Source organism: Lissotriton helveticus, chromosome 2_2 (genome assembly GCF_964261635.1).
Source record: "Lissotriton helveticus chromosome 2_2, aLisHel1.1, whole genome shotgun sequence".
Taxonomy (NCBI): domain Eukaryota; kingdom Metazoa; phylum Chordata; class Amphibia; order Caudata; family Salamandridae; genus Lissotriton; species Lissotriton helveticus.
Window position 1 is genome coordinate 438768083 of NC_136060.1, and position 21457 is coordinate 438789539.

The following is a 21457-nucleotide window of genomic DNA, read 5'->3' on the forward strand; positions in this document are numbered from 1 at the left end:
ACCAGACGACTATCAAATGGTGCGCCTGGACAGACCCTTAGGCAGAGGAGGAGGAATTGCGATTGCCTTTAAACAGCAATGGGCCTGCAAACTCGAACGAGTCAACCTAGCAGGTTGCGAGGCAGGTATCTTTAGCATAAACATCGATGGGAGCACGACGATCAAGGGTCTGCTAGTCTATCGCCCTCCAGGACCTATGTCCAGATTCAAAGGGAATCTTTTAGAGTGTGTGACTGAATCAGCGATCAGGAGGGATAAGTTTCTATTGTTAGGAGACCTAAACACACATCTTGACGACCCAGCAGATAAAGGAGCGGCGGAGTTCCGGGATGAACTTCACACCCTACAGCTGGAATTAAAGGGGCTGCTTCCTACACATAATCGCGGGCATCTGCTTGATCCTATATTTGCAAACTGGGAGGATGTTTCAGTTGCTCCTCCAGTGCCCCTGCCTTGGACAGACCATTTTTTGGTCCCATTTGCCATCTTCCTGCCCAAATATAAAGCCAGCGCCCCCACCCCTCTCAATTATCCTCGGCGTAGGTGGGCAAGATTTTCCCTACAAAACTTTAATACGGCCCTCACGGAGGAAGGTCCTCCAGGAGGCATTGATGTGAATACAGCGAATAGGTTGCTTAACGACCGTATTACTGCTGCTTTGGACTGCACAGCCCCGCTGGGACGTCCAACCAAACGGGCACAGAGACAAAGAACGGCCCCCTGGTTTGGCGAGGTGCTGCGCTGTGCCAAAAGGGACTGTAAACGTGCAGAAAGGCAGTGGAGAGTGGCATACGACGACCGGATGAAAGAGGCCTATCTCGTTAAGAGGCGTGCCTATCACAACAAGATACGGATAGAGAAGGCCACATACTATGCTGACAGAATCCACGAGGCAGAGAACTCGTCTAGGGAACTGTTCAGCATATATAAAACCCTGGCTACCCCTAAAACCTCTACCTTAGAGGATGACCACTCAGTAGCAGCATGCAATCGCATCGCGAACTACTTCGGAGATAAAGTCTCCAAGATTTACTCCGCTTTTCCCCTTATACCTCCTGCAGCGGAAATGTCAGCAGACTCATTGAGTGATGAAGCCGATCACAATCTGCTACTTAATTTTACCACCCCTCCACCGGTGGATTTAGTTGGGATTTGCAGATCTGTTAAATCTGGCTCTCCTCGGGATCCCGCCTCTCCAAAGAGGCTGGGAGACAGTCTGGAAACATTAGAACCCTATATCAGACATCTGCTAGACATCTCCTTTTCATCCAGTTCCATACCAGAGGACTGGAAACAGGCTGTGGTGCTCCCCTTACGTAAGAAGCCCAACATTAGCGCTGAGAAGCTAGAGAATCTTCGTCCCATCTCCTTGCTGCCTTATTTTTCTAAGATCGCGGAGAAAGTGGCAAATAAGCAGCTAATGAAATTTGTGGAAGAAAGTAACCTCCTTCACCCTACGCAATTCGGGTTTCGGCCGCGTCACTCTACGGAGTCTGCCCTTCTTAGGGCTACCGAAACCCTCAGGCAAGGTGCTGATGAGGGACAAACCATGGCCTTAATCCTCCTGGACCTCAGCGCCGCGTACGACACTGTAGCGCATTCCATCTTGCTACAGTGTCTGAGCAAAGGCGGGGTGAGAGGGGCAGCATTGAAGTGGATTTATTCATTTCTTACAGGCCGGGGTTTCCAAGTGAGGCAGGGTGACCATTACTCTGAGCGCATCTCTCTGGATCAGGGGGTGCCGCAGGGCTCGTCCCTGAGCCCTACTCTTTTTAATCTTTATGTCCCCCCGATTGCTACCTTGGTAGAGAGCTACGGCCTCCAAATGGTATCATATGCCGACGACACGCAGTTGGTCATCTCCCTATCACGTACCCCCGGTCCCTCGGCGGACATCTTCAGAGCTTGCATGCAAGATCTCGCGGCCTGGATGTCCGCCAATTGCCTCAAACTCAACGGAGGCAAGACCGAGGTACTGGTAGTGGGGGGAGGCCAATCAGCGTGGACGTCGGCGTGGTGGCCACCGTGCTTGGGCCCACTACCTGCCCCTTGCCAGAAAGCAAAGAACCTGGGGATTTGGTTTGATTCTGACCTTGCCTTCGGTCCTCAGATCAATCAGGTGGTTGGATCATGTTTTGGGACCCTTAAAAGTCTCAGGAAGGTATTAAAATTCTTACCTATCAGAGCCCGCCAAACTCTGGTGCATGCACTAGTCACGTCAAAGATGGATTACGGCAATCTTCTCTACTTGGGAACCTTGGAAAAGAACCTGAGTCGTCTCCAGGTTCTCCAGAATGCCGCTGCTAGACTAGTGCTTAGACTACCTAGAAGAGCGGGCTCCGCAGCAGCTCTCCGGTCTCTGCACTGGCTCCCGATTCGCAGCAGGGTGGAATTCAAAGCCCTGTGCACGTGCCACCGGATCATCAACGGGAGAGCTCCGCTCCCTTTGAAAGGATTGCTGACACCCTATGAGCCATCTCGCTCTCTGAGATCTTCCGGTTCAGGACTCCTGTCAATTCCCAAGGTGTCCAGAGCCCGGATGGGTGGAAGATCTTTTAGGCTCCTTGCAGCATCCAGATGGAACAAGCTACCAATGGCACTGCGACTAGAACCCTCAGAAACACTCTTCAGAGCCAAGCTGAAGACTGCTCTATTTTCACAGTAATTTTCTGCATTTATCAGTCTGGTAGACATTAGCTCATTAGCGCGGGGACACGCCGCTGTGCGTCACCAAGCGCTCTACAAAACCCCCTAAATAGAAATAGAAAATAGAAAATCTCAATAACACGTGATCAGCAAAGGAGCTGCATGCCAAATTGGCAACCCTAGCACTGGAGGAGAAAAAACTTGTACTAGAAGAAAATACATTTGAATTTGGGTAGAGAAGGCCAGTGCAGGCTTCTTGAAGTCACATAAAGATGATATCAGCTATGTTGAGATGTCTACGGTGGGGGCGCATACCCCTTGCTTGCCCAACGGTATTGTGCCGAGCTTTGAGGTGGAGGACCACATTGACAAATGGTTTGTTTCTTATGAAAGTACATTGAGAATTTGCAAGGTGCGACAACAGCTCTTGGGAGCCTTACTTTAGAAGTTAGTATGAACACTGAAGAGGGAGTTTGGAAGAGTGAGTAGCTGGCTCCTACAGTCACATAAAAGATGCTGCTGTGAAGAAGTTTGGTCTTACACCGGAAAAGTACTGGAAGAAGTTCAGGGACAAAAATACACATAAAATTCTCAGGTTGAATATGCAGATGTCTCAATAATAGCACTAGAATGCTAGGCAAAAGGCAATACAGTCACTACCTATGTTGGTATATATAACCTGATCATAAAGGAGCACATCTTGAGAAGTTGCCATTCAAAGTTACACCACCATCTAGTAGATTCCAAGTTGTCTGAGCCCAGCCAGCTCGGTAAGTTAGCTGATGTGTTGGTGCATAATACTATGACTATACAGTTCTAAGGGGCTGATCCCCACAAATAGGGTTCAGTCCCTTCTCAGGGGAGAGAGAGGAGCAACAAGGATAACAAAGAAATTCTCATCACAAGGGCCCCAAAAGTCTACTCGATAGGGGAATCCCATAATTGTTTCAAATCTAAGTAGCCAGGGTGCAAGGGGACGAATCCTTTTGACCCTATGAAGGATCGGGTGTGCTTGAACTGCCACAAGTCAGGATTTAAAAAGGGAGACTCAGTCTCTTTCACAGAGCATCCGACATGTGGATAGTCCGAACCATTTGCAAGTGTACGAATTGGGGTGGAAGGCTGTCCAGGGGTATTCGGGGTGGACTTAGTGTCCTTGGATGAGGTGGATGTTGAAGGCAATTATACCTTATAGCATGGTGAAATACAGGCAATGGACCAGCCGTCAGTTTGACCGAGGTAGAGGCTCTAAGGTATACAGCAGCCAGCATGACTGACCACAGTGGTGGATCGACTGGTTTCCCCAGAGCAGGTCATCCCATATACTCTTCATATGGTTGTCAATGCTGAAAAGTGTGTTGAAGTTTTTAATTCCATTCCAATAGTCACCTTTGAGTGCAGGGAGCCTACTGCCCTGAAGACGTTAGCTGTGAGCCCAGCCGTTCCAGCGGTGTGTCAGTTGGGAAAAGACCTACAAAGGTTGAAAGGTGTGCCAAGGCTAAGATTTTGGTTCTGCCTGAGTGGGAGTGCGTGGCCACAATGGCCCAAATAGTCCATCAGCAAAGTGAATGGAGCCTGCAGTCTTGAACAGTGGCCCAGGTTCTTGCAACCAAGAGAAAGGATAAGGAACACGTGAAGCCAGCCTCAAAATGTTCCACGGCCCAGAAGGAGTCTGACCCCCCAAGGGGCACATATTTAGCTTAAAGGGGAAGAGGATCCTGTCTGGAGAGATCTGCTAGAATTCTCTAAGTTGCATGGGGTAAGAGTATACTCCAGGGAGGATTCATGCCAAAAGCAGAAAAAGTGCCCTACCCATGAAGGCCTTTTGCAGAAGGCTAAATTCCAGGAGCAAGGTGGATCTACCTGGAAGAACATCTTCTACACAATTAGTCTAGTGGCCCAAAACCTGGAGCAAACAGGAGGTTGGGGGTCCCCATCAGCAGAGGGCATTCTTCTTGAACTAAGCCCATGATATCCCCCTGGCTGGGTACTTGGGGGAGACCAAAACCTGGGATACGTTAGTTAACCTCTTTTACTGGCCCCAGATGACTGAGAAGATGAAGGAGGTCTGTCAATCCTGACCTACCTTTTAAGAAAGTGGTAAGACAGTAGGGCAACCCAAGGCTCCCAGTTCCACTAAGAGTGGGGATGATGCCTTTTCAGAGGATGAGGTCAGACTCTCTCTAGCCCCCACACCCAAAAACAGTTTTAGGTAATAGATTCCTATGGGTGGTGGTTTTCCATGCCACTAGGAAACCAAAAGCCATACCTCGGAGAACAGTAAGCTTGGCGGCCAGGCATTACTTGGTGGCCTTACCAGTGTATAGTTCCCCAAAAGATAATCACAGATAGGGAGACACATGTCATGTATGTTTATTTGAAGGCTATGTGGGATGAGTGTGGGGTGACTTACAAATTCACCAACCCTTATTTTTGAGGCCACTCATCTGAAAAGCATGCTCTCTGCAGGTGTGATGCAAGTTCCCCTGACCTCCTGAGACACCACTGGACACTACTGCATATTCAGGGAGTCTCAGCGGGTGTCCCAAATGGGAAGGGGTTTGGGAAGTGAGAAAAGAGGCACTGCCATCGCTTCCCCTGAAATCCAGCCATAAGGCAAAAGAAGACAGTGTCCTTCTGAAAACAAGATTATTCTAGTGATGAACAAAACAGAAGAGACACAAACGTTAACACTGTTGACACATAACAATACCTCAGCCACTATTAGATGGTTTATAGTTTCTTTAACATGAATCACCTAAGGTTAGCAGTACATGAAATATATAGGTGTGGATTCCATAGGCGAAACAATTTTTCCGCCTAGAGCGCTCGAGAGCTAGATTCATACTTATTATACAATTTTGGGGTTCAGTCTTAGTATGCAATGTTATCACTATACAAAATGAAAGATAGCCTAAAGGAAACTTAAAATAATGTGTGCTCATTTATCCTTGTCTACCACCAACTTTGTAAAATTCAAACAGTTATGCAGCATAATCAGTTAGTCATCAAATGAGTAAGTTGTTATATTTAGAGCAAGCGCTATTAGCAATGTGCGGTGTTTGAAGACTTAGTGCTGACTCTGATGTAGTTGTCTACCTCTGTTTCCTTTCTCCCTCCGATGCTGACTGCAGTGGCAAGATCCGAAGACAACAAGAGATGGGCCCAAAGCAGAAGGTAGGCCCAGGACATCAAGATCCTAAGCGCTACCAGGAGCTCTTGATTCAAAGGAAACAAAGCTAAGCAAAGTTGTTGGATGGGGCATGGGCTTCCATCCATGCAGAAACCAAGATTGAAACTGCCCAATCACATGTCTTGCTGTAGCGTGTGTTGTTGAGGCGGCTGCCACCTATCCACGCAACACTGTGATAGAGGGTCAAAGTATCTTTATGGCCACAAAATACTGAACTAATGGTGAGTCCCTGAGGCCTTTTTACTTCCAAAGGCCAAACTAACTTAAACAAAGAAATGCTCACAAAACATAGTTAATGCTTACTAACATTGTACATTCCTCTGCACAAGAGACCTACAGTTAGATGCCTAACGAGGCATACATATTATCACATGGTTAATCCCAGGAGAAGGGCCACAATAGCCACATGGTTTAACAAGCCCAGTGGATGTTGACTTATAAGGAACTGCAAGGCCCCTGACACCTATCACCCCCTGACAAATTGGTTTGTGGAGGGATTCAGCATGACAATAAATTATATCATTATGGGGTTGTCTAAAAAACTCCATAATAAATCGAATTTAATACTCGGCTTCAGTCCCTTTGAGAGTTTGTATGGGCACTCTGGCAGAGGTCCCTTAAGTTTTGCCAGAGAAGGGCGTGGGGAACCTTAACAAGACCCCAAACAGGACATTGTGAACTTTGTGTTGGGCCTGCATTCCTGCATGTCTGAGTATATGAAAAGGGCTAACAAAAAATTAGAGGTCAACCCGTAGCTGATAAAGCACTGTAGGACCACTAACAAAGCTTGGTGGAGTACCAGACAGGTCAAATAGTGTGGAGTTAGGCACCTGTGGCTCTCAAAATAGACTTGTTCCTACACAGTACTGAAAAAGAAGGGTAATGCCATCTACTTGAACAATGCTAGCAATGGCGGACTATAGATGCCGCACCTCGCTCTTCCATTTCCTTGCTGATTATAGCTGTGATTTGTGCACAAACACTCCCGCACCCGCCATAGTTAGGTGCAGCTGCAGATTCTGAACAATACAATAAAGCCCATGGAGTGGTGCACCATGTACAGTACCCTAATTTGCTACTGTCCAAATAATAAGTCCAATCAAGTATCCAATGATTCCATCAATCTTTAATTGAGTAGTATTAACAAAGCATCAGCCAACCAACGCGTTTTGTTCTTCAATGGATTGAACTTCTTCAGGGCTGTAGATAATACATATATAAAAACAACATAAATATACATAACATGGACACACCTACATAAACAACAATGATTGTTTGACACTAACTGTGCACTGTGTCCAAATACAAACCCAACACTTAAAAAAGAGAAGATCAACATCATAATCATAGTCATTGAAAAATATTTCTATAACGTGTAAAAAAAAATGACTTTACAGGAGAAAAGAAAACAGAACAAAATAAACAAAAACTGATTCAAAAGATAATATTAAATTGTAACAATAATATCAGCATGGGGAAATGGAATCATAACACCCAGTGTGGTCGAATATTGAATAAAAAAACAGTTTAAGTGCATAAGGGACAACAAACTCAATTGGAAAACACAAAAGTAAAAAAGTGTGTTTAAGACAGAATTTAACTTATATAAAGAAACAAATATAGACATATTTACAACACATATTAAAACACATTATAAATAGCTAACTGCATACCAGTGAACGGCCGGTGTATATCAATGTTCCAAGAATAAGTGCAAAAGTTGAAAAAGTTGAAAAACAGAAAGCACAAGAAAAACACTAAAGAACACAGAGACAGGCCAAAGTACCACGAAAGGGGGCACCCATCAAACGTTCCACTGATCATAAGAATATGGTGGAAAAGGGCAATGGTATATAACCCATCATTCACGAGATCCACGTAATGGCACCCTAGTGATAGAATAAATCAATAGAGGCATGAAAAATGACTCGTTCCTATTATTCCTAAACATCCATATTATGAAGTAATTAGAAACGTTTCCAGATTTCACAAGACAAAAAACCTCTTGAGCGATTGGTACAGCGTAAAAGTGGTATATATGTACCATCCATTTAATGTCATGTGCTGGAGGTGCACATGATAATGTCCCTGGTGTAATAACCATAAGATAGACACCTGTGGGAAAAACAATACAGGAAACAAAAAAAAAAGGAAAAAACGGGGCAATCAAAATTCAACCAAAATGCATATGTAAACACAAAAGCATATACAATGTCTTATGTTTCATTAAACGCCAGATATACCCTTTCGCCTACGTTAACCAGAGTAACCATCAAACTAGTAAATTATATTGCATCATCAAGAACTGTTGCATATCAATACCCATGATGACACTCACATTTCAAATAACAACATAAGCTCGCCCAAATGATGACAGTACACCAGACCATAGATAGGGTAATAGAACAAATGGTTCCCGCTGTTCGATATTACTTAATAGGCAAAGGGGCAGATTCATGATAACTGGCGCATCCCCAGGGATGCGCCAGTTATTTTGCGCCGCAGCTCCGCCGCACATGGTGCGCCGCATTTACAATGCGGCGCACCATGGGGCAAAAACGGCACAGATGCGTGACGCCTCTGTGCCGTAAAGGTGGCGCATTGCTGGAGTTGCGTAGCAAGCGCGACGCAGCTCCAGCAATGCTTGGAGGTGCCCTATCTGTCCAATGCTGCGTCAAGCCTTACGCCTGCTTCAAGCAGGCGCATGGTTTTGACGCAGCATTGGCCTGAAAGTGACTGAGTGAAATCTTATAGATTTCACTCAGCCACTTTTGCGAGGCGCACCTGCCCCGGAACGCCCACCCTGCGCCGGAACGCCCACATATGGCGCAGGGCTTTATAACGTGACGCATCTGCCTAGATGCGTTACGTTGTAAATGGGTCGTAGGGATGCACCACGTTTACGCCGTAGTTGCGTGACGCAAACGTGGCGCATGACCAACATAAATCTGCCCCTATGTATATACTAATAAAACCAGTGGTTCCCGCCGTACCGCCATTTATGACAGGCTGATATGTGGCGTGTGTGACACACAAAAGGAACCAGACGTTACTTTGCGTAGCCCCCGTAAGAGTTTCGCATATGAGGATGTAGACCGACAAACGACAAACGATGTATGTAAATAATTGATTGTATATCATTCATATCAATTCCGCGCCAGTCTTTACCTCCCAAAACCACTAAACTGCACAGAGACGTAAAGTTATGACTCCAATTGGTTATATAATGGCAGCTAACACAATGCTGCATGTACACAGGAGTAAAAGTCAAAAAGTCAAAAAAGCAATCAAAATCGCTGTGAGGGCTAACTCCTTGTGAGGTATCATTTCTAGAATCATGGTGTTATATACATGTGGACAATGGAACATTTTAGTAATAGCACTCCCTCATTAGGTCGCATTTAGTTCTATTAAAAAAAACTATAATATAGGTAAATATTACAGCACTGCTAACACAATTATATAATTGTTAGATGACTATGACACATCCAAATAATGAATAGGTTAATAATAATAATACTGAAGTTTATATAGCGCAAACAGCTACCTCACAAGGAGGTGTTCCGGCGCTTCATGAGCAGCAAACTAAACTGAGTGTTTAAAGACAGTATAAAAAGAGATTAATGATTAAAAAGCCACGACTTGAGCTGTTTTCTAAAGCAGGGCTCTGAGTTTGCATTGCAAATGGAAAGTGGTAGGGCATTCCACAATTTAGCTGTTCTAGCCAAAAAAGCTCTACCCCCAAGACGAGCCTTCGCGGATCGGGGGACAGAGAGCAAATTGAGAGTATACAGGCACAGGGACCGCGTCTGCATATATATGGAGAATCTTAATTTAAGATAGTTAGGGCACTTTCCCTGCAATGCCCAATAGGCCAAGGTCAAGGCCTTAAATTCAATCCTGCTTGCCACTGGTAACCAGTGTAGATTGCACAGATGTAGAGAGACATGATGCCGGAATATGTTTGATCAGCCTCGCAGCCGCATTCTGCACCATCTGTAGTCGCTGGATTGCATACTTCGGCAGACCAAGATAGAGGCTGTTAGCGTAGTCCAGCCTAGATGTTACAGGGGCATGGACTACTAATTTACGACAATCTTCTTGCAGTAGATCCAGGAACTTTTCGAGAATTCTTAGCTTATTTAGGCACCCCAAAGATACCTGTTGGATATGAGCAGAAAAGGAGAGGCCGTCATCCCATTTCACCCCCAGATTTTTGGCACTAGTGCTGGGGAGAGGCAGGGGCCCCATTTCGGTAGGCCACCAGAGATCAGGCGAGGGCACTGGACCTTTTGCAAAGAAGATCACCTCTTTTTTCCCTGCATTTAGTTTTAGCTTATTCGTGTAATAGCAATGTCACGGAGACAGCCCTTAAAATTGCCAAAGGCTTCCACTGTCTGCTCTTTGTAAGAGAAGACCAGCTGTGTGTCATCAGCATACGAAATTGCTTTGACACCCCAGTTAGCTATTAAGGTAAAAAGAGGGGCCAGATAGACATTAAAAAGTAAGGGACTTAGGGCTGAGCCCTGGGGAACACCACATCAAAGAGGTTTAGGTTTGGACGAAAAAGCGCGTAGATCGGGCGCTCAAATAGGACTGCGCCCAGGCCAGCACCTTCCCACCCAGGCCAATGCTTTCCAGTCTCTGCAGCAGCCTGGCATGGTTGACTGTGTCCAATGCTGCAGATAGATCCAGGAGCACCAGCATTGCTGATGCCCCTGAATCTAGTGCCCATCTAACAGACTCTGCAACCTCTATGAGGGCGATCTCGGTGCTGAAACCAGGTCGGAAGCCTGACTGTGTTTCGTGCAAGATGGCATTACCTTCAATGAAAGTGATTCAATTGGCGTTGAGCCAGTTTCTCCAACATTTTACCTGGCTCAGGTAATAGCGGAATTGGCCTGAGATTGCTAAAATCTTCTATGGCTCCGTTGTTTTTTTTTCAAAGGAAGCAGTGTGGCGTGCTTCCAGCAATCAGGAAAAACTCCGGTAGCAAGGGAGGTGTTACCAATATGGATGAGTGTATCTAACAAAAAATTAGATAGCATTTTCCATAGTTTGGGAAGGTATGGGTCATCAGGAGTCCCCGATTTACATTTTTCAATTTCAGCCAACGCCTCCTGCTGCGAGATAGGAGAGAAGCAAGAAAACGACGGGGCCAGTGCAGTGGCCAGAGAGGAGTCTGACTTCTCTGTCACAACAGGGGTGGAAAAGGTGTCATACACCTTAAAGATTTTGTTATTGAAGAAGTTTGAAATATCTTCGCACAAAACCGGTGTCAAAGCCACTGCTGTCTCAATTGCTCTAGGCTTGAAAAAGGATTGAACTACCTTAAAAACTTCTTTGCTTGACTGGTCTGCTTTCTGAATACAGGAAGCGATAAATTTACCTTAAGCCATTTTTATAGATTTTAGTGGCATTTCAGGTAGATTATCTACCCAAGCAGACTGTTTTTGAAGCGAAAAACTACAAATCCAAACACAAGCAGTAGTGTTCTGATTGTGAGTGGCAGTTCCATCAACCTGGGTGGTCATCAAACATTTGTGGAAAATTATTTACATGAGTGGTCCATTCGGGTAATGTTATAGAACAAAACTATAAATTGGAAAGCAAGAAGCGGTGTTTTGAATTCAATTGAGTGGAAAACAACTGGCAAATATATTTTCGAGTTGAATTTCTACCCAAACAAACTGTTCAGGTAATAATTTTGTGAGTAAAATATGCACTTCAAGGAATTACCCATAAATTAATTTAATTTTGTGGTAATTTAGTGCAAAATTGCACGTTTCCCACACCCTTACATTTTTCCTCTTATCCCACTCTTGCAGCTTGCCCTTTGCCATTTGCTTTTGCCTTTTGCCTCTCATGTGCATTTCACCTCTACCTCTCTAGCTCGAATTGCCTTCTGCACGTTTTCTCCCTCTCTCTCCAAATCTCCACTCACTTTTTCTTTGCCTCTTTCTCTCACTCACACTTTGTCCAGCTATGAATTTGGCAATCTGCTTTCCTTATGCTATTTCGGCCTTTAACTCCTTTGTACTTTGACCCCTGCTGTCTTCTCTTTCCTGCTTTACGGCCATTGCTTTATCACCTTTTTGCCTCTTTTGTATATTTTTCCTGTTTTCCTGCATCCCTTAGCTGTCATTATTGCTACATTTTTTTGCCTTTTAATGTTACACTTACTGTTGCTTCCTGACTCTTGCTGCCCACTCTGCTCCTGCTCACCCACTACTCCTAATATCTGCTCCCTCCTCCTGAACCTTCTTAACGGTGGCTGTAGAGCAGATGCACAACATACACAAAAGCAAGACAGTCTGCATAAGTACACCCCACCTGTGTCCAGTGCCAGGACCCTTGAACAGTCACCTACCCACTGCAGCTAGAAATGCTACTCTGACCCAACCCTCAACCACATGCTCCCAAGACGCCTATCCCCATGCTGCGCCTTGGCATTTCCTCCCTGTGCCGAAGGTGCATTCTCCTATGCCGTATGCCACCATTCCGTGTGTCTAGAACAACAAGGGACCCCAATTGAGTCTGCACAGGACCTCGGGGAGCAACTTTTTACAACAACAATGGTCCCAGGCGTGAGTAAATAAAACAACAAGATAAACACAGACGAAATCGATTCTGTATTAAATGACTTGTCCAGCCGGACAGAGGTCTAATTTTACTTCAACAATAATTCAACCAGAATTTCCTTCAACAATTCCACGTTGTGGGGCACAAGCCTGTACCCCAATTTAAGTACAACCACCTTAGTACATCAATAGTGGACAGAAAAGGGCTTTTAGGCAAAAAGCTTAGGCTGTTCTTACAGTAAAACAGGAAATACTTAATGCACCTTTACATAAACACAGTATATAATATAACCATTGTATAAGGTACAAAAAATGGTCGACGGCGTTTCGATCCCAATATTTAAGTCAAAGGGATCATCATCGGGCAATGCTTCCGCTCGATAATGAGATCGCATTATCGAGCGGAAGCATTGCCCGACTGACCCGGCTTTTCCCGCCTTGAACGCGATCGGACCCCCGACGCCATGCGGTGGAATTCCTGATGTGATAACCACTGGACGCCGTAGCTTGTAAGCCATTAAATTGACTGGTTTAGAGGCTTTAAATCAATTAGGCAATTACCAAATGTCCTGATGATGATCCCTTTGACTTAAATATTGGGATCGAAACGCCGTCGACCATTTTTTGTACCTTATACAATAGTTATATTATATACTGTGTTTATGTAAAGGTGCATTAAGTATTTCCTGTTCTAAAAATTGTTACTGTAAGAACAGCCTAAGCTTTTTGCCTAAAAGCCCTTTTCTGTCCACTATTGATGTACTAAGGTGGTTGTACTTAAATTGGGGTACAGGCTTGTGCCCCACAACGTGGAATTGTTGAAGGAAATTCTGGTTGAATTATTGTTGAAGTAAAATTAGACCTCTGTCCGGCTGGACAAGTCATTTAATACAGAATCGATTTCGTCTGTGTTTATCTTGTTGTTTTATTTACTCACGCCTGGGACCATTGTTGTTGTAAAAAGTATGCCACCATTCCGGCATTTCTCTCAATGCACTCAACCTCCCTCTAACCATGCGCTTGACCTTAGAGCTCTCCAAAATGCACAACATTCACTCCACCCTAGCCTGCGCTCTCCTCAACACCTGTTTGCCCATCCTACACATCACCAAAGTCTGAGGCATCCTGCTCGACCTCTTCCCTGTCCTATTCTTCTTCACTGAGACCTGGCTCAACCTCCTGCTCCCAACATTGTGGTTGCCATTCCCTCTAGGATACGAAATAGCAAAACATGTCAAAACGAGCAAACCCAGAGGTGGAATCGCAATCACTTACAAAGAAAGCCTCATCTGCTCCATCTTTTCGGCAAAATTCATTGACGACCTTGATCACATTGCACAGGAGCCTACTCTAATGACGGCCTAGACCCAAATCCAACTTTGTGGCCACCCTTCCAGACCTCTTCGACCCGCTGGTACTTGCCTCCAGCTCCTTCATCCTCCGCAGGCTCATCAACACCGACACCATCAACCTCCTGGAAGGCCTGAACATAATGGAATTCTGCCAATGAGAAAGCAAACCCAACCTTTGCAATTGTCACCCCCTTAATCCTGTCTTTATTAACTTTGTGGACAATATAGTAGACAAGCAGACCCCCCTTACCTTGACTGACCACTTCCTCATTTACTTAACCCTACACCTACTAAACTGACCTTGCTCACCAAGACTTCCCAATGCAACTAGAACTTGGTTATCGAGGAAGTCTGGAGCAAAGAGCTTCTTTCCCAATGCCCACCATCACAAGGAACGTATCCGCTCCATTTGAAAGTTTAACAAGTGTCGCCTTATGTAAAGACACACTAGCCATACTTAGGAACTTCCCCACCACACAGTACATGACAGAGTAGTACTGACATTTGCAAGATATTCGACTCTCCAAAAACACAACTGCAGAAAGTTTGAACGACAATGGAGAGACACCTAAGAAAACAATGACAGAGACTTGTACAAATCAGCCATCCAGATCTACCATCAAGGAACTAGGGCCATCGAGTGTGCTGCAGTCAGATAAAAGATAGAAAACAGTTCCAACAACACAAAGAAATCTTTGCAATAGTATGAGAATTCATGTTCTTTGTCACCAACTCCATGATCATTACCCCATCACATGATCTCTGCACCCAGCTCTCCCTATACTTCAGCACAAAAATCACCATCATATTCAACATTTTCACACCCCAAGTGGACCTCCCCATGCTTGCTTCCCTCTATTAAGACAAGAAGCAAACTCAATAAACTAAACATATGTGTTGGTCGACCATCAACCCGCAAGAAACCCCCACCGAGATGCTCATCATCCTCTCAGGAGCCCCCTGTGGTCCATTTCATCTTCTCCAAAGGACTCAAAATTCAAGTTTATTTTACTTGCAGAGTTCGTTAAAACCATTGCAATACAAGAATATTTCATTTCAAAACAATTTTTACATATACAAACTCCGTAGTTCTAAAAACGTTACAATTCTGTTAAAAGACTGTACTATGATTGTTCAAATGTTACAAGTCCAGTTTTTAGGCGCATAATGACCAGCAGTGCACATCTTGTGTGTTTGTCCAGGATAGTTCCTTAGTGTGTTAGTAGTTTATACATGCAAAAATGAGGAGTTTGTAGCTCAGTAATAAAGTTCTTTGGAGCTAAACATCGAGCTCCTTCTGTTCCTGCCCTTTTTTTTTCATATCACTGGGTTGTTTTTCTGCCAATAATTTGGTTTTCAACATTTTGACCAAGGAACAGTTTAGTTGAGGGTCACTTGGTGTGAAACAAGCCAGGACAGCCTGCCTCCTAGTTCGAATTGCTCGCTGGTTGAATTTAACTTTCAGCAGTTCTTTCCGTTCTTTTGAGCGTTGTTTGTAGGAGCATAATAGGTGCAGCAGATCTTCCGGTGCTGACCCGCATAAGCGATACCTAGGGTCCACCTTCTCCTTTAGCCAGGGTGGGAGATGCTGAGCTCAGGGTAGCCGGCCAAGTCTAAACTTCATAAAACTCATTTTTGTATGCTTGGCATAACCCAAGTTAAAGTACTTCTGAGCTGCTGGCTCACAGTAGGTATTCAAGGTCTTCCATCCGTCAGACTTTTTCTGCGAGTGAGGCTTCATCCTCCAGCCACGAAAGGTGTTTGACTATTTTCCAGACTAGTTTCTTAAGCACAGCGGTACTAGCGGGTGTTTCCCACAGTTGGTTCAGTCCCAATTTGTGTAATCCATTTTTGAGATATCTCGCTGCGGGCGAGGTGGTGTAACTGTCTATCTCATTCCATAACTGTGCATTTAATGACCCTGGAGCGGGTTTCCGTATTTTGTCCCACATTATAATGTATACCCCATGTCTTGCAATAGATTCTTCAAAGGACTCAACTACATCTTCACCACTCAAATCCTGATCCTCAACGACTCTTTAACATAGCTACTTTCCATACTCATTGAAACAAAGCCTAATTTTACACATCCTAAAAAAACCCGAGTGGACCAGAAGACTCTCTCACAGCATTTTTCCTACTCAACCTCTCAGATGTCTTTGAGACCGTCTTCCACCACAATGTCTCTACGACACTTGAATACAAAGACCCAACTCTGCTAGATCAACTCCTACCCCACGAGTCACACCCAGTCTGTAAATCTTGCGTTATACTCATCCGCTGCCCTAACCAGATGTGCGATACAAAAGGGGATGATGGACGGAGCGTTTGAGCAAATCAAACACTCACCCCAGTCAACTGATCTGGGTTTAATCCATCACCATTCTTTAGCTCACCCTGCCACCCCAGTTCAGACATGGCCATATGCAACTCAGCCTGACCCTGTGCCTCATGGGAACAGTCCAGCCCGAACTGTCCGTCAACTGTTGTTTTTGCATTTGTCACCCTGAGTGGGATGGGTATGCTCAGACGTGAGTCCCATGCTCTCCACACCACTGGAGTCAAGATATCCTGGCTTAAGACGGCTGATAGCCAGAAACCGGTCCTAGGATGCTTGATTCCGGTCCAGGAAAGACATGGATTGGCAGTTCGGGCTGGACTGTTCCTATGAGGCACAGGGTCAATGCTGATTTGCATATGGCCATGTCTGAACTGGGGTGGTGTGGAGTGCAAAAAAACCGATGGATTTAGGCCCAGATCTCTGTTCTGGGGTGAATGTATGACATTGTTCTGCATTCTGTCCGTCAACTGTTGTTTTTGCATTTGTCACCCCGAGTGGGATGGGTATGCTCAGACATGAGTCCCATACTCTCCACACCACTGGAGTCAACCTATCCTGGCAGAAGACGGCTGATAGCCAGAAACCGGTCCTAGGATGCTTGATTCCGGTCCAGGAAAGACATGGCTTGGAAGTTCGGGCTGGACTGTTCCCATGAGGCACAGGGTCAAGGCTGATCTGCATATGGAGTGCAAAAAAATTATGGATTGAGGCCCAGATCTCTGCACTGGGGTGAATGTATGAAATTGTTCTGCATTCTGTCCGTCAACTGTTGTTTTTGCATTTGTCACACCGAGTGGGATGGGTATGCTCAGACGTGAGTCCCATGCTCTCCAAACCACTGGAGTCAAGCTATCCTGGCTGAAGATGGTTGATAGCCAGAAACCGGTCCTAGGATGCTTAATTCCAGTCCAGGAAAGACATGGCTTGGCAGTTCGGGCTGGAATGTTCCCATGAGACTCAGGGTCAAGGCTGATTTGCATATGGCCATGTCTGAACTGGGGTGGTGTGGAGTGCAAACAAATGATGGATTTAGGCCCAGATCTCTGTACTGGGGTGAATGTATGACATTGTTCTGCATTCTGTCCATCGACTGTTGTTTTTGCATTTGTCACCCCGAGTGGGATGGGTATGCTCAGACGTGAGTCCCATGCTCTCCACACCACTGGAGTCAAGCTATCCTGGCAGAAGATGGCTGATAGCCAGAAACCGGTCCCAGGATGCTTGATTCTGGTCCAGGAAAGACATGGCTTTGCAGTTCAGGCTGGACTGTTCCCATGAGGCACAGGGTCAAGGCTGATTTGCATATGGCCATGTCTGAACTGGGTTGGTGTGGAGTGCAAAAAAATGATGGATTTAGGCCCAGATCTCTGCACTGGAGTGAATGTATGACATTGTTCTGCATTCTGTCCGTCAACTGTTGTTTTTGCATTTGTCACCCAGAGTGGGATGGGTATGCTCAGACGTGAGTCCCATGCTCTCCACACCACTGGAGTCAAGCTATCCTGGCTGAGGATGGCTGATAGCCAGAAACCGGTCCTAGGATACTTGATTCCGGTCCAGGAAAGACATGGCTTGGCAGTTCGGGCTGGACTGTTCCCATGAGGCACAGGGTCAAGGCTGATTTGCATATGGCCATGTCTGAACTGGGGTGGTGTGGAGTGCAAAAAACGATGGATTGTGGCCCAGATCTCTGTACTGGGGTATATGTATGACATTGTTCTGCATTCTGTCTGTCATCTGTTGTTTTTGCATTTGTCACCCCTAGTGGGATGGGTATGCTCAGACGTGAGTCCCAGGCTCTCCACACCACTGGAGTCAAGCTATCCTTGCTGAAGACGGCTGATATCCAGAAACTGGTCCTAGGATGCTTGATTCCGGTCCAGGAAAGACATGGCTTGGCAGTGCGGGCTGGACTGTTCCCATGAGGCACAGGGTCAAGGCTGATTTGCATATGACCATGTCTGACCTGGGGTGGTGTGGAGTGAAAAAAAAGGATGGATTTAGGCCCAGATCTCTGTACTGGGGTGAATGTATGACATTGTTCTGCATTCTGTCCGTCAACTATAGCGCCTAGACGCCTTCAGGTCGTAGTGCGCTACATAAATAAATAAATAAAATAACTGTTGTTTTTGCACTAACCAGATGTGCAGCATCCTGAAACACTCCTCGCTCAATCCAACACTCTTTCACAGCTATATGGCCCCACAAGCGTTTATTGTCTGATCCCATGAGCTAAACCTATTTACCTATACCAATGACATGAAGTTCATCATATCCCTCATCAACGATACGTCAAACACTCAAATTAAGTTTACCAGCTGCATGTCTGAAGCAGCCAACTGGATGAGGGACAGCTGTATGAAGCTCAAATCTGACCCAACAGAAGTGGTACCCTTCAGGAATGACATCTCTCCCTGGTCTGCAGACTGGTGCTCTTAGAACTTTGACCAACACCCACCCGCTAAACTTTGCAGGGGACCTAGAGATCATGATTGACAATCATATATTGATGTCTAAGCAGGTCAACATGGTCATAATCATCAGCTTCCACACTCTGCTACTCATCAAGAATGTTTTCAGAAGGTTCCCACTAAGCACACATGGATCCAGTACATTGTAATCACGATGCAGCTCACCAAACACTCCAAGTCTTCCAAAACACTTTAGCCAGATTCACTCATAGTCTTCCACTCCACACATATATAGCCAAACAGGGACTACAACTGGCTCCCCATAAACACATGCTCCCAAAGCCTGGAACGACCTCCCATTACACATCATATTTGCCACATCCACCCTCAAATTTAGCAAGAAACTGAAAACCTGGGCCTTCCAATAGGTTCCCAGTCAGGGCAGCCTCCCCGCCTTTATTAGACACTCGGGTGCATATGGGTGATATGCATACCCTATAAGTCTACCTTTCTAAAATATCATAACACAAGAAATCAAGTTTACATGAACTGTCATAGAATTTTTATAACTCTCTGCTATTTAACGTCCAGTTTTATGTTGTTCACCTCTTAATGGGACCCTTGTTCTAGGTCAGCTATCAAAATCCTGTCCATTGAACAAAAAACTAGTTCATTCCTTTGTTCTTGATCTCGTACTGCTGTTATCATTGGTTCTGAGAAAGAGCAACAAAGAACCATCTCTGTTTTTCTTCTCAGTAAGGAGAAATCAAATATAAAACAGGTGAAATATTTGTCCGCGTGTACGTGTTATTCTACTGACAATACAAATTATGACAGACCACGCATCTAAACGTGTTGTTCTCTAGAGGATGGATTTAAAACTGAAAAGGAGAAAGCTATTTACTGTAATTGATGGAAGATAAAATCAGTGAAGTGGGTGAAATAAATACATTCTTCCCACTTGCTCCCAAGTGTGATCAAGAATAACTTATCATTGACAGGTTTCCCTAAGGGTAAAACACACTCAGCCAAAGTAACTAATAATAGGAAGCTTTTGAAGTTCTTTCTGTGGGATTAGGTATATGTAATTCTGCAATTTTTTAATACTATAGCAAGATGTGAGGCAAACAGAAAACAACGTCCTCCTGCAAAAGGCATCCTTCTAAACAAACTTCTTTTGTCTACTATTTAGTTCTGATCAGAAAGGGAAAGCCACCTGTTCGCAAACATTCATGATGTTTTATTTGTAGAACATTTTCACAGAGGTTTGCAAAATATAATCTGGACTTATAAACAAGGGCAGAGAGAAAAGAAAGGTGAACTCAAAGAAAGTAGTGAATTGATTGGCAAGCGGTTCAGATCTATGAAGCCCTCCTGAGTGTAAGCTTTCTCTATATCCTTTCCCCTACAGGTCAACCTCCACATCACAGGTCTCTCCCATTTCAGAAGGCCCATAAGAGAAGAATTCTCACAAGAGCATATTTTGTAACCTAGTCAAAATTCATGAATTTCCTTCAGCAATGCTCCTCGGTGGGATGACCAGAACTACTACTTAAAAGTTGAAGAGAAGATGAGGATCCACTTGAGCATCCAAAACCCAAAGTGGATAAGGAAAAATAAAAATAAACTTCAGAAGCTGAAAAGCAACTGCAAGCCCAGACCATTAAGCTGTAAGTGACACGAAAAGAGGAAAAAGCCTGCAGAGACCAGCAGGACACACTGCCAGTGCCGGCTGCGTGTTGTGCTGCAGAACAAAGTGAAGAGTTGACATGGCACACACCCCTGTGTGCCATGTCTACAATCCACTGCCCTGGCACCCCTCTATCTGGGTGCACTCTGTGGTGAGGGTACAGGTGCATGAGCCTTGTACCCCTTCAGTGTCTAAGTCAATTCTTAGAAATTGTAAGGGAAGTAAGTGCTTTAACGAGTATATGGAATGGGAGTTTGTCATTATGAACTCCAGAGCACCATAATGGCTTTACTGAAATCTGGGAAGTTTGGTATCAAACTTATCAGAACATTAAATCCACACTAATGTCAGTGTGGGATTTAATGAAAAATGCTCTCAAAGGGCACCTTAGAGATGCCCCCTGAAAAATGCTTTAGTGTCCTGGCTGAGTGGCTGCTCACCATACATGTTTCTGGAGCCCTGAGCCGAGAGTCTGACAATCGGGGGACTGAAACAAAGCACATACTTGGTCGAGGTACCAAGCCTCCTCTCTCAGGATGGGCAAGGTCCACGAAGGGGAAGCTACAAAGGCTTGCCGCCTTTGTGAGCTACACCAACCATTTGCTGCTCCCAGCAACTAGCCCTCTCCGTCTCTGATCCCCACTTTAGGCAGGAGAATGGAAAAAGCATGTTAGGAGGAGAGGTGTGCACACCTTTGCTAACTCCACTCCTCAGGTGGGGAATGCGAGGTGAAGCGCAACTTACAGTCCCCACCATCTTGCAGATGGGGGGACCCAGTCAACCAGTGTGATGCTTATGCCCCCCTCTCATTGGACTGTGGCAGAATAGGGGGTGTACACACCCCAAGAAAGTAACCAATTGGTCCCAACCTGCATTTAGTATTTAGGGGCAACTCTGAATCTTGTCTCCTCAGACAAGACGAATCAAGAAGAAAAAGGACTGAAGAGCTGTGCTGACGGAAAAAGAGGAGGACACAAACTGACTTGGCCCCAGCCTAACCTGTGTGTCCTGACCTCAACCTGCTCCAGGAAAATCCCAGTGTGCCCTGCAGCCAGCATCCCCCCAAACCCAGAGGACCTGCCCTGCCTTCTCCAACCAGACTTTGTCTCCCGTGAGCACCGGATTTCCCCACCAACAGACTCTGGCCAAATTTCTAATTTCTAATTTAAAACATTTCTAGAGCGCAGCGTGCACCGTACGGTTTCTTGGCGCTGGTTGGAGGTTCGGCAGCTGAGAGAGAAGA